Source organism: Triticum dicoccoides, chromosome 6B (assembly GCF_002162155.2).
Source record: "Triticum dicoccoides isolate Atlit2015 ecotype Zavitan chromosome 6B, WEW_v2.0, whole genome shotgun sequence".
NCBI lineage: Eukaryota > Viridiplantae > Streptophyta > Magnoliopsida > Poales > Poaceae > Triticum > Triticum dicoccoides.
In genome coordinates this window covers 711,626,430-711,639,865 of record NC_041391.1, presented here as the reverse complement: position 1 = coordinate 711,639,865, position 13,436 = coordinate 711,626,430, and the positions used below count along the sequence as shown (strand labels likewise).

Here is a 13,436-nt window from a genome sequence, read left to right as displayed (position 1 = left end):
TATTTTGCAGAGGCGGACACTATCCTTCTATGAATTATTCGGAGGAGGAACCCGCCTTGCAATGCCGAACAATATGCGCGCCGGACTCATCGTCATTGAAGCCTGGTTCAGGGGCTACTGAGGGAGTCCTGGACTAGGGGGTGTCCGAACAGCCGGACTATCATCGTCAGCCGGACTCCAAGACTAAGAAGATACAAGATTGAAGACTTCGTCCCGTGTCCGGATGGGACTTTCCTTGGCGTGGAAGGCAAGCTTGGCGATACGGATATGTAGATCTCCTACCATTGTAACCGACTCTGTGTAACCCTAGCCCTCTCCGGTGTCTATATAAACCAGAGGGTTTTAGTCCGTAGGACACACAACCATTACAACAATCATACCATAGGCTAGCTTCTAGGGTTTAGCCTCCTTGATCTCGTGGTAGATCCACTCTTGTACTACCCATATCATCAATATCAATCAAGCAGGAGTAGGGTTTTACCTCCATCGAGAGGGCCCGAACCTGGGTAAAAACATCGTGTCCCTTGTCTCCTGTTACCATCCGCCTAGACGCACAGTTCGGGACCCCCTACCCGAGATCCGCCGGTTTTGACACCGACAGTATCCCTCTCTCGCATTAGCGTGAACCTAAACTAACTACATGCTGTCGCTCGGAAACCGGTACACCTAGGCCTGACACTCTGGTCACTCGTCGTATACTCCTAGCATAGCACTTCTTTGCCATCGATGATCTGTGCACCTACATTGTCACATGAGTCGATGATATGCAACATATATAGTTGAGCAACATAAAGAGACAGACTTGATAAAAATAGAAGCAACATATCATAAGCATAAATAACAAAGTTCATCGTACCCAAAATGCCCTAACTAGAGTGATCTTCACTAGTCGAGGAGGACGGTTTAATTACATCACATATAAAGTTTTGTTGTGCATAACTCAAAGTTTTGTCATACGGAAAGTATGGACTAAACGGACACATTGTCATATATTGACAATCACTCCAATATGTCGTGCCATCCATCCAAGTCAGGGAGATAGTCCCCGAGCTTAGTGAAAGGCTTCAGGTCGAGACGCTGAGAGGCTACGCGTGTTCAGACGTCTTCTTGCAACATTTGTCCTTCTTCATAGAACATCCCTATTTTCTACGACCTCCTTCATGATGATTTGGGCAAGTTCGCGCTGGATGTGATAGAACTCAGCTCGAAGTCGATGATCCTCGATATCTCCTAAGTTCTTTGCCCATTGCAGAATATGGGCATCGCCGGATCTAGGTGACATGCAAAGGTTCTGGTGATCCCGTCTGTACTCCAGCATGTGGTGTAGGACATAGAATCTATCATTAAGAGAATCACTCGGGTTCTAGATGCAGCAGAAGTCGGTCTTATGGCCGAAGGCGGGCCTGACTTCCCTTTTCTTCTTGTCCTTGACCTCTGCACCCCGTGCACCGTAGAAAAAGATAGCACTGTCGAGAACAGACTTGATGTGGGTGTAATCCTTTTTGTTAATGTTCTCCGACGAGTCCAAGTAAACAACATGGGAGTATCGGGGGTAGAAGATGATGAGGACAGCGCGCCTGCCGCTGCGCAAAATAAGTACACCTCAAATTAATTAGCCTGCACCGTGCAAATTAATGATTGAACTCAAAGGAAGGATATCCGCGCGGATGACTTACAGGGGAGGATAAGGCACGAGAATCGCCTCCTTGTCCTTATTGGCGAGCATGAAATTGTCGATGTATTCTCTCGCGTATTTACGGTGCTCTACACGGACTCCCAAGAAGCCCTCGTGCATGAAGTATGGGTCAGCGACACAGATATGAGGTCTCTGCTCAACCTCGATGAGGTAGTTCATGTGCAAGGCATAAAGGCGGACAAACATAAAATCCAGCTTCTTCAAGTGAAACATGTCAAAGATGTAATCGAATCGAAGGAAGAACTTCTCCGCGGGGAATGTGTCGACATACGACAATTGCCGCGGCACGTTAACCATGTAGAGTGGGTATCCTGGATTCCAGGCGATGATCTCTATCCGCAGCACATCGTCATGAAGTCTCCTTAGATCGCCGAATCTGGCCCCTAGCGCTGCTTTAGGTAGGATTGGTTTACCGGGGATATGCCATTTTGCCGCACCGGGGATATCTATACGGTCTTGAACCCGAGGATGCTGAGGCGGCTGGATCATAGAAGCAGCTTGGTTGCCTTTCCTCGCTCTCTTCCTAGGCTTCTTTGCTACCGGAAGGTCATCTATAATACGTTCAACCTCCGGACGCGGCAATTCAGGCACCGACTCATGACGCTCAAACCCTGAGTACGCGCCAGTATTGAGATACTGTTGAGTGTCATCGCCATCCTCATCCTCATCTATGGCGACGTCACCAGCGACTAATGGAGCCTCTTCCTCACCCCGTCCGCTATCACCCAGCACTGCAACCGCTGCTAATTGGGTAGGTGGGGTGTTAATGTTCATACCTAACTGCGTGCTCGTGGGTGTGCTCCCAGCCGCCGCCAGATGAAGCAGACTCTTTAGCCACAATAGGACCCACCCATTGCAATCACCAAGCCGCTGCGGGGTCTCGTCGTCATCCCCCTAGTATCGGAGGAGCCAAATTCTCGTGGCCCAGTTTGACACTAGCCACAAAAACCTTCAAGATGTCCGGGGGGATTAGTCGGACGTGGAACAATGGTTCTTTTGGCTTCATTATCGTCGCCTTCCCCACGTCCACCTTCTGGTCGCCGATGGTGTACAATATGGTGCACGGGGTTACATCGGCCTGCAAAGACATGTCTGCGATGTGAGACACCCGAAACACAATGGAAACAAGAGATTATACATTTATTGAAGAGGGCCGGTGTGATAGATACCATGAGGGCGTCGAGCTTAGCCAAAGATGAAGCACCGCCGAGCACGTCTGGTCCCAGAGCAGGTGTAGGAGCAGGTGCAGGAGCAGGTGCAGGAGCAGGTGCAGGTGCAGGTGCTGGTGCAACGCTAGTCGAGCTGCTCCCGAAGAAGTCAACAAGGGGAAAGTCCGCTGCATTCTTTATGGATTTTGCCTGCTCCAATTGAAAATGGCCGGAACCAAGACAGTAGACATATGTGCAACCACCTGTTTGGCGGCAGTTACCGCTGTTGCAACTATCTCAGATGATTTCTATTCAACCGCAATCTCAACCTTCTTGTCGATGTTTTCTTCAGTTAACCTCCGTCTTTCCTTTCTCTCCTCCGTGGTCTCACGGTAGTACTTCTTCCACGTGGCGCCGTCTCCGACACCATGCACTCGTCCATACGACGACCGAGTCTCCACCGGGAGTCCTTTCAATATGTTCAACACCCGGTTGAATGGAGTGTCCCACTTGGGCCTCGCTAACGCCTCAGACGGCGAGTCGCTTTTGGCCGCAATCCTATGCTGCTCTCTCTGCAAAAGGAACAAGGATCATTTACAAATATGACTAACGTGCAGTCGAATTGATCAGAAACTAAAATTACCAGCAGTCTCATGAACTCCGTCGTGACAGGGTCCATCTCGAAAACCTTATTGACTGAGTCCTAATGGTGCTGTGTCCTAAGGACGTCACGCTCCTGCGGGACGGTGAAGTCCGCCAAGGGGTCTGGGATGCCCAGACTCGCGTCCTCCTTGGCCCATATGGACCTTTTCCCGCCGTAACCACGACTTCCGAGGTGGTGGCACCCCATGTTCCTCTGTTGAAGCCCGTTCATGTACTTCAACTTTTTTTTGGCAGCTTTGGCCTTACAAGTCGCCTTGAATATTTCAAAGTGCTCTTCCGTGATTGTCGGATTATCCTTTACAATCTCGGAGTAGGATTCCTTTTTGTTGATGATCCGATGTTTCACCCTTGCTTTCCAAGTGGCCAACGCGTCGCTAAACTTGGTCATGGCATGTTTGTTTATCTTCTTCATTGTCGGGTCCATATCTGGATCTTTATAATCCTTTTCCACTACAAGAAATATGTCAACTAGTGACCTTCTGTCAGTGACCCTGGAAGAATTGGTCATAGATCTATGACCATTTGAGACCAATTGGTCAAAAGCTGTTCGGGGGGCTCCAAACCCTAAACAATAACGACCATTTTGGTCAGAAAGGTCGTAATTTCCTTACACGAAATGGTCATAAAGCATATAGCACTGGTCCATTGCCTTATTTCTAGCTGATCATGACCAATATAGATGGTCATTGATACGTCTCCAACGTATCTATAATTTATGAAGCATTCATGCTATTATCTTATCTGTTTTGATGTTTATGGGCTTTATTATACACTTTTATATTACTTTTGGGACTAACCTATTAACCGGAGGCCCAACCCATATTGTTGTTTTATTGCCTGTTTCAGTATTTCGAAGAAAAGGAATATCAAACGGAGTCCAAACAGAATGAAACCTTCGGGAGCGTTATTTTTGGAACGGATATTATCCACGAGACATGGAGTTGAAGTAAAGGAAGCTTCGAGGTGGCCAGGAGATAAGACGGCGCGCCCACCCCCTGGGCGCGCCTCCTGTCTCGTGGGCCCCTCGAGGCTCCCCCGACCGACTTCTTTCGCCTATATATTCCCTTATACCCTAAAACCATCGAAAAGAACATAGGTCGGGAGTTCCGCTGCCGCAAGCCTCTATAGCCACCAAAAATCTCTCGGGAGCCTGTTTTGGCACCCTGCCGGAGGGGGGATCCCTCACCGGTGGCCATCTTCATCATCCCGGCGCTATCCATGACGAGGAGGGAGTAGTTCACCCTCGGGGCTGAGGGTATGTACCAATAGCTATGTGTTTGATCTCTCTCTCTCTCTCTCTCTCTCTCTCTCTCTCTCTCTCTCGTGTTCTCTCTATGGCACGATCTTTATGTATCGCGAACTTTGCTATTATAGTTGGATCTTATGATGTTTCTCCCCCCTCTACTCTCTTGTGATGAATTGAGTTTTCCTCTTGAAGTTATCTTATCAGATTGAGTCTTTAAGGATTTGAGAACACTTGATGTATGTCTTGCCGTGCTTATCTGTGGTGACAATGGGATTTCACGTGCCACTTGATGTATGTTTTGGTGATCAACTTGCGGGTTCCGCCCATGAACCTATGCATAGGGGTTGACACACGTTTTCGTCTTGCCTCTCCGGTAGAAACTTTGGGGCACTCTTTTGAAGTACTTTGTGTTGGTTGGATAGATGAATCTGAGATTGTGTGATCCATATCGTATAATCATGCCCACGGATACTTGAGGTGACAATGGAGTATCTAGGTGACATTAGGGTTTTGATTGATTTGTGTCTTAAGGTGTTATTCTAGTACGAACTCTTGAATAGATTGATCCGAAAGAATAACTTTGAGGTGGTTTTGTACCCTACCATAATCTCTTTGTTTGTTCTCCGCTATCAGTGGCTTTGGAGTGACTCTTTGTTGCATGTTGAGGGATAGTTATATGATCTATCTATGTTATTATTGTTGAGAGAACTTGCACTAGTGAAAGTATGAACCCTAGGCCTTGTTTCCTACCATTGCAATACCGTTTACGCTCACTTTTATCATTAGTTACCTTGCTGTTTTTATATTTTCAGATTATAAAAACCTATATCTACCATCCATATTGCACTTGTATCACCATCTCTTCGCCGAACTAGTGCACTTACACAATCTACCATTGTATTGGGTGTGTTGGGGACACAAGAGACTCTTTGTTATTTGGTTGCAGGGTTGCTTGAGAGAGACCATCTTCATCCTATGCCTCCTACGGATTGATAAACCTTAGGTCATCCACTTGAGGGAAATTTGCTACTGTCCTACAAACCTGTGCACTTGCAGGCCCAACAATGTCTACAAGAAGAAGGTTGTGTAGCAGACATCAAGCTCTTTTATGGCGCCGTTGCTGGGGAGGTGAGTGCTTGAAGGTATATCTTTAGATCTTGCAATTCTTGTTTTATCACTAATTTAGTTTATAAAAGAAAACTACCAAAAAATGTATTTGAGTTTGTCTCATATGCTTCATCTTTTTAATATCTTTCATGAGTATGATGGAAAGGAAAATTGTGCTCAAGTGCTAGAAGAAGAATGCATTAGAATGTTTGGTATTACATCTTTGAATGATGAGCATGATTGCAATGTTGTTAGTATGAATTCTTTGAATACCCAAGATGCTAATGATATGCAAACCCACAAGCTTGGGGAAGCTATCACTACTAGGGAAAACCTTATACACAGAACTTTAGCAGTAGCGTGGGTCAAAGAAGCACGCTCGTGCTAAGTAGCAGCAGCGCGCCTGCGAAAACCGCGCTGCAGATAACATCATAGCAGTAGCGCGTCTCGCTGCATACACGTTACTACTAAAATTCTCACGGCTTAGTCGATATGGTACACATAGTAGTAGCGATCTATATAGAACCGCGCTACTGGTACTTTCTTTGTAGCAGTGCATTTTGCTCTAAACTCACTACTACTAAAGGATATAAAATTAAATGAAAAGCAAATAGAAAGGTAATTGAAAATGAAAGAAATAGAAGAAGTTGAAAGGAAAAAATGTGAAGAAAAATAAATGAAAAAGGGGGAAAAGGAGAAAGTAGTAGCAGTAGCGCGTATCCCAGAACGCGTTGTAGCTAACGTAGCAGTAGCACACTTCCCGGAACGCGCTACTGCTACTTCTGACTTAACCACCGCGTTCGTCCTTCCCCACGGCCACTTCCCCCCAAATCGAACTCCTCCGCTCTCGCCGCCGCCGTCGCCCGTCGGTCACTGCGCGCTCTCCGCACACCCTCTATGCCGCCCCCGACCCCGGATTCAACGCCGTCCCCGCCCCCGACCTCAACGCCGCCCCGAACGCCGCCCCCGGCCCCGACCTCGACGCCGCCCTCCGTCGTGCGCCCGAGCCCCTAGCCTAACCTCGACGCCGCCTGCCCCTCTCTCGCCGCAGGCACCCGAGGTGAGCACGCCTGCTCCTCCCCCTCCCCTACCTCTGCCTAGATAGGGTTCTTCAAATTTTAGTTGCATCAAATTAGTTAGGGTTCATCTATGGGTGGAAATGAATTGGATACAGATGCGGCTGGGAGGGTTCATCTATGGTAAGAACTAGTTAGTAAGAACTAGGTACTAATTAGGTACTAGAATATTTTTATTTATAGTAAGTTTATTTTTAGTAAGAACTAGTTGAATTAATAGAACTAGTTAGTAAGAACTTGTTTCTATTTTTTAGTTAAAGCACTTTTTCCCGCCTCGACATGGACGATGCCTATCCCGCATCCTCGTCGTCGAGTCGGCAGAGGACGACACTTGCTTGACTAGATCGGCCATGTCTGGGACTGGGCTCCGCCGGGGTGGTACTGGGAGGCGCTACCTACCGGGGGGCGCAGGTTGGTGAGGAGCCAGCCTGTCGTTGACCCGAACCTTCTTTGGTGGCGGTCGCGTGGGCCAGTGACGATCCAGAGGCTCGAGGACTCCGCGGAGGTGGTGTGTCACCGTGTTAGTGAGGAGGACGCGCACGTCCGTCGCTACTTGTTTGCGTTGGAGCACAGGCCGTTCTCCAATACCTGGCAGGTTCTCCGGGGATCTCACTGGAGCTATGATCCCGTGATGGTGCCTTCTCTGTGGGTGTCCACCGCCCGCGCCGATACCCGTCGTGTGCTAGAGTTTTAGTTGTATTAGTGATGTTATATGTATGACACTATTCGTGATGTATTAGTGATAATATTCGACGATGTACTGACGCATGAGATGATTTACTTTTGCTTATTGAATGCATGCTAATTTGAGTCCTATAAGATATTTTGAAGTGTATATCTTGTGTTGCTCAATATCCAAGTGGCCGGTCATGTTTGCAGGTTACACCTTCGAGTGGCCTATGTTTTGCCGGAGTGTTGATTCATTTCCGTTCCGGCAAATTTCAGGCGCTCGATATGTCCTATTTTAGCAAAGGTCATGCCGGATTTTTCCGTGAATTTTGGCATGACTTGTGCCAGAATATGTAGGAAATATCGAGTGCCCCAGATTTGTGTGTTGAGTATCTTGGTAGTTGTCTTCGATCGATTTTTAATTAATGTTTTAACTATGAACATAGGAAATGTCTGACGACGAAAAGGATTTCGGTATTTGCAAATACTGCGAAGACGAGCGCGGCCTGTGCGACAGAATCTTCCTAGATGATGATAGGCGCTTCAGCATCAAGCTGGACGAGAACTTCGAAGTGGATACAGTAAGTCACAACGACAAGTCTTTTTTCGTAATTAAGCATGACATCTGCTTCATTTGCTTCAACTTATATTTTTTTTACTATTCTACTAGCGTATCCCCTGCCATGCAAGAGTTTTTGTATTGGATAAGATAGGTTTCAGTCATAGTATGGAGGAAAAGAAAGTTTACTTGAAGACCGAGCATGGTTATATTTTCCATGCAAAGTTATACAATTCAGACGACTACACCTATTTTGGATGCAAAACATGGCGAGCACTATGCAAGACTTATGCATTTGAGCCTGATATGGTTATCACCTTTGATATTCGTCCGGAAGATGATATTGAAGGTAATACCGACATCTGGGTCGATGTGCAGATGCCTCCAGTTATACCATTAAGTAAGTTTCTCAACCATATTTATGTCTTTGATATTGTTTATTCAAAAATAGTTGACAACTAATTTGTATTGTCAGCTTATTTCGGTGCAAGCAAACATGTCCAACGCTTGGTAGACAGGACCGTATACTGTCCTGGGGCTGAACTCAACTGCGAGGAGCTCAGTCATTATGTTTCATGGCTTGAGGATCTTGACACTGTCAAGACAAATTTTCTTCCTGCATTTAGAAATGTTAGTACTGAAAATGTGCGACCAATAGTGTTCGTAATGAACTACGGTCACATCTATTTAGGAAGGATGGTAAGATTTTTACTATTTGTCATCAGTGCATCTTTTCCATACATTATTTTTGAAGCTAAACTTCATTGCTAAGTATGTTACCGTACGATGTTCTTCAACAGGGACTCCCGATGAATGTTGTGCCTTATGGGATCGAGACTAAAGGTACCATGAGTATTATCAGCTTACGGCCAAGATATCCTACAGATTACTTTAGTGCATTCAAGATTAGCGACGGATGCTTAATAGTGCAAGACTGGACCAAATAAGTGATGGGGGAGCACAGAGAAGTACTAGGGGGCAGCAAACATATGCGCTACCCACGATTAGGAGACAGGTTCATCTGCATGCTCCAGTTTGATCGAGGAGGAGAGCTATACATGTTTTATGTTATTTTACCTAAGAGAGAGCAGCAGGAGTGATTAGCTAGCTAGAAATGAGTTTGAGGATGATGATGTGTGTCGGTGTCAAAACCGGCGGATCTCGGGTAGGGGGTCCCGAACTGTGTGTCTAGGCGGATGGTAACAGGAGACAAGGGGCACGATGTTTTTACCCAGGTTCGGGCCCTCTTGATGGAGGTAAAACCCTACTCCTGTTTGATTGATATTGATGATATGGGTAGTACAAGAGTGGATCTACCACGAGATCAAGGAGGCTAAACCCTAGAAGCTAGCCTATGGTATGATTGTTGTAATGGTTGTTGTCCTACGGACTAAAACCCTTCGGTTTATATAGACATCGGAGAGGGCTAGGGTTACACAGAGTCGGTTACAATGGTAGGAGATCTACATATCCGTATCGCCAAGCTTGCCTTCCACGCCAAGGAAAGTCCCATCCGGACACGGGACGGATTCTTCAATCTTGTATCTTCATAGTCTTGGAGTCCGGCTGACGATGATAGTCCGGCTATCCGGACACCCCCTAGTCCAGGACTCCCTCAGTAGCCCCCGAACCAGGCTTCAATGACGATAAGTCCAGCGCGTATATAGTCTTCCGTGTTGCAAGGCGGGTTCTCCTTTAAGTTCCATGTACCTGCCGAATAGTGTCCGGCTCTTTTGTAAACATTGCGCTCCTTGGCTTCCACGCCCAATAATGGCCTTCTTCCATGCATCGCACGAATGCGAAAAGCCAGGGTATCTTTTATGTTTTACCCCCTAGCTGCGCAAATAATCTACCTATAAGAGAGGCAAGAATCCAGATCCAAATCACACCATCTTCCTTCCGCGAGTACTCATCGGAGTGCCTCTGACCAAAAATCCATTCCATCATGGACCGTCGACGCGGCTCCTCCTCTCGCACTCCCAGCCCTCTGCCACGAGATTGGAGGAGATGTTCTGTCCCTCACAGCGAGCTAGTGACGCTCCAAGCGAAGGGATATCTTCCTATGGCCTTCATGGTTCCGGTCCGAGCCGGGCTGGCCACCTACAAAGGTGGGAAGCAAGCGGAGGCTACCCCAAGTCCCAACAAAGGGGAGCGGGTATGCTTCGTCCCCTATCTGATAAGGGGGCTCGGATTTCCCGTACATCCGTTCCTCCGCGGGCTTCTGGAGTTCTACGGACTCCAGCTCCATCACCTCACACCCGCCTCGATTCTGCATATAGCGGGCTTCGTAGCTCTTTGCGAGCTATTTCTGGGCATCGAGCCCCACTTTGCGTTGTGGAAGAGGTTATTTTGCCTCGTACCCCACTCTCACGAGGGGTCCATATATCAAGTGGTCGGTGCCGAAATATGGCGCATCGCCGGGACCGGATATCCATCCGGAACCCCTAAGAAGGCGTCCGAAGACTGGCCTTCCGAATGGTTTTACGTAGAAGACGCTCCACTGCCGGACCCTGTTCGGATCAGCCTCCCGGAGTTCAGTAATGCTCCTCTGAAGAAACGCCTGAGTTGGCGTCCGCGGAGCCCCCAGCTGGAGGAGGACAAGAGTGTCCATTATTTGATGGGCCGGATAAGGTTACTGGCCCATCCCGGACTGACCATGATTGGAATCATGGCCACGTGCATCATGCGGGGGGTGCAGCCGCTGCAATACAGGGGCCACCCCATGTGGGATTTCAACAGAGAGAATGATGCCACTCGTCATGGCCGCCAAGGGCCAGGATCGGCCGAGGACCTGGTGAAGATTCTATCCGGCCTGTACAAGGGGGAGAAGGAGGACTTCCTCCAGACGAGCCCATTGAATGGGTTCTCCATGAACAACCCTCGAAGCTGGGTAAGTGGATGTTCATTTATCCGACCCATGCTTTCAAAGTTAAATACCTTACTTTACGGTTTTTGCGCAGGATCTGCGCCGGACTGTGGAGAGCATATATAGCCCGGCTCCACAGCCCGAGGATCCAAAAAGATCCCTTGATCCATCCTCCGAAGAGGATCCGGATATAAAGGTGGAGCTAATTGACGGGGTGTTTCACCAGCTCAGCATGGATAATGCTCTAGTCGCCATTACGGATGACTACCCCGGCCTATCTCCGGCTCCCCAGGTGATTGTGACCGAAGTCTTGACACCATTATTTTCGTCCTTGCGTATTTCTGACCACCATATACAATGGTGTCTCGCATGAGGTACCTTCAAGGAAGGAAGCCGAACCCGCGGCGGCTGGCCAACAAGGGTCAGTCCGGCCCAGCAGGCGGAAGAGGAGTGCGGCGCGGATCGAAACGTCGCCGCAACGGTATAGCTCGCGGTTGTATTTTAGGACAAAGTTCCTAGGAAGTGTTTGAATGCTCATGACCTTTGCAGGAGAAAGAGCGCCCGCCAGGCTGTGGGCATAGAGGTTGCCAACCCAGCCTCTGCCAGCCAGGCTCCAACACCTGGTTTAGAGGGGGAGGCGAGCACAAGGCGCGAGCCGGATACTCCTCCAACGGAGGATGCCGACAGACTGTCCGCCACCAGGTCTGAGGTGGAGAGCGCCATGAACCATAGGCGCCGCCGGACAGTTTTTCGTGACGCGTGCTTCTCCCCCGAGGCGTTGAATGCCTTTAACGTGGGGGACACGCACCTCCGTGCTGCTCAAGATGGTTTGACCAGAGCCATGGAGCAGTATGTAAAGGACATACGGGTGAGAGATTTTAATAGTTGTATATACCAGTAGCCCCCAAGACTTAAAGTAGTTGGAATAACTGATTTAAGGATCATTTGATGTGCAGGATCTTACAGAGAAGAATACCCGATTGTCCCAGGAGTTACAAGAGTGAAAGGCCCAACTTGAGGCCGCACTAGCCGCCGCAGGAGGAAGCACAGAGACTCCTCCTGGTAACACATTATTTTGAAAAGATAATCGGTGTGCGGCGTGCGTGTAAGTCTGATAATGATATTGCAGATGTTGCCGGACTGGATCCGGACAAGCAACAACTGCTGCGCCAGCTGAAGGCCGGCGAGAGGGTGCTGACGAAGGTGCAGCAGGAGAGGAACAAACTCCAGGATGCCCACGCCCAGCTTGGAGAGGAGCTGAAGGGTGTTCGGGCCGAGCTGTCTGGCTCCATAAAGGAGAATCAGTGGCTTCGTCGCGGCATCTATAGTAAGTGCTTGAGCGAACTCCTTTGAAAAGAAGAGTTCGGCGAGGAAGTCAATTGACAGAAATATGTCTGTAGGTGTGCTCACAGGTCGCCCTGTAGAGGAGATGCCCGTATCAACGGGTGATCAACTTCCCGAGCTGGTGCAACTGCTCGAACGAGTTCGGCAGGCGATGAGCGGCGTCGTCCAGGCTTTATGGCCGTCCCTCTCCCTGCCCGAGGGCCTTGGGGAGCTTGCGGAGAAGCTTCAGGGAGCGTGGCAGCGCTTCCATTTATGGAAGATATCGGCCTGCCGCCAAGGTGCCCGGGAGGCCTGGGCCATGGTGAAGACGCGGTACAAGAAGGCGGATCCCAACCATATGGCCGAGGTCGGACCTGTGGGACCCGATGGGAAGGAGATCCCTGTGAGTTTAGTGTACGGCCAAGTAGAGTTGGCCGCTAAATACTCCCAATGGGACTGTAAATTAGACAGCCTGTTAGACGGGATTGAGGAGGAATACAGTCACTCGATTTGACAATGTATTGTAAAATGACATGTAAAATGCCTTCTAGCCGGATTGTAGATCATTTGTCTTTGCCGACCTTTTCGCTTCAACCTCGGGACCCTAGATTTCGGAGTGTGTCCGAATACCTTATTGGTTAAGAAACAACCGGGGCATGCATGGAGACCAGGTGTAGGGGTCATTAGTGCTTTATCAGACAAGTGCCCAACTAGTTATGTTATATTACATGGTTAGTAAGAAACATCTTCCAGGGAAAATAGTTCCGTTAAGGGTTCCTTTCCCTGGGAGGCATGCCCTAAAGTGCATGTCCGAACTGCGAAAAGAGCAGTAAAACATCTGGGGGCAGATAAATAAAATAGGTAAAAAATCATCTTTCAAGTCACCGACCGAATATTCCCTTAAGAACGCTAGCTTTCGGCTTCACCCAGTCTGAGGTACACATCCGGCTGACCCGGTAGTAACAATCGCAGAGGTGCTCCCTTTACCTCCTAGCCGAACAATCGGGAACGTAGGGGTAAGCACAGGAGCCAGGCAACCCAGCTTGGCCAAAACTTAAGTCATATCGATGCATATAATGGTGA

The 13,436-nt window shown here is 48.5% G+C and overlaps 1 pseudogene; it reads left to right on the top strand.

Annotated features, from left to right (window-relative positions):
- Positions 1 to 12,034, top strand: part of LOC119321602 — a 75,409-nt pseudogene extending 63,375 nt beyond the window's left edge.
- Positions 12,035 to 13,436: the final 1,402 nt, after the last annotated feature.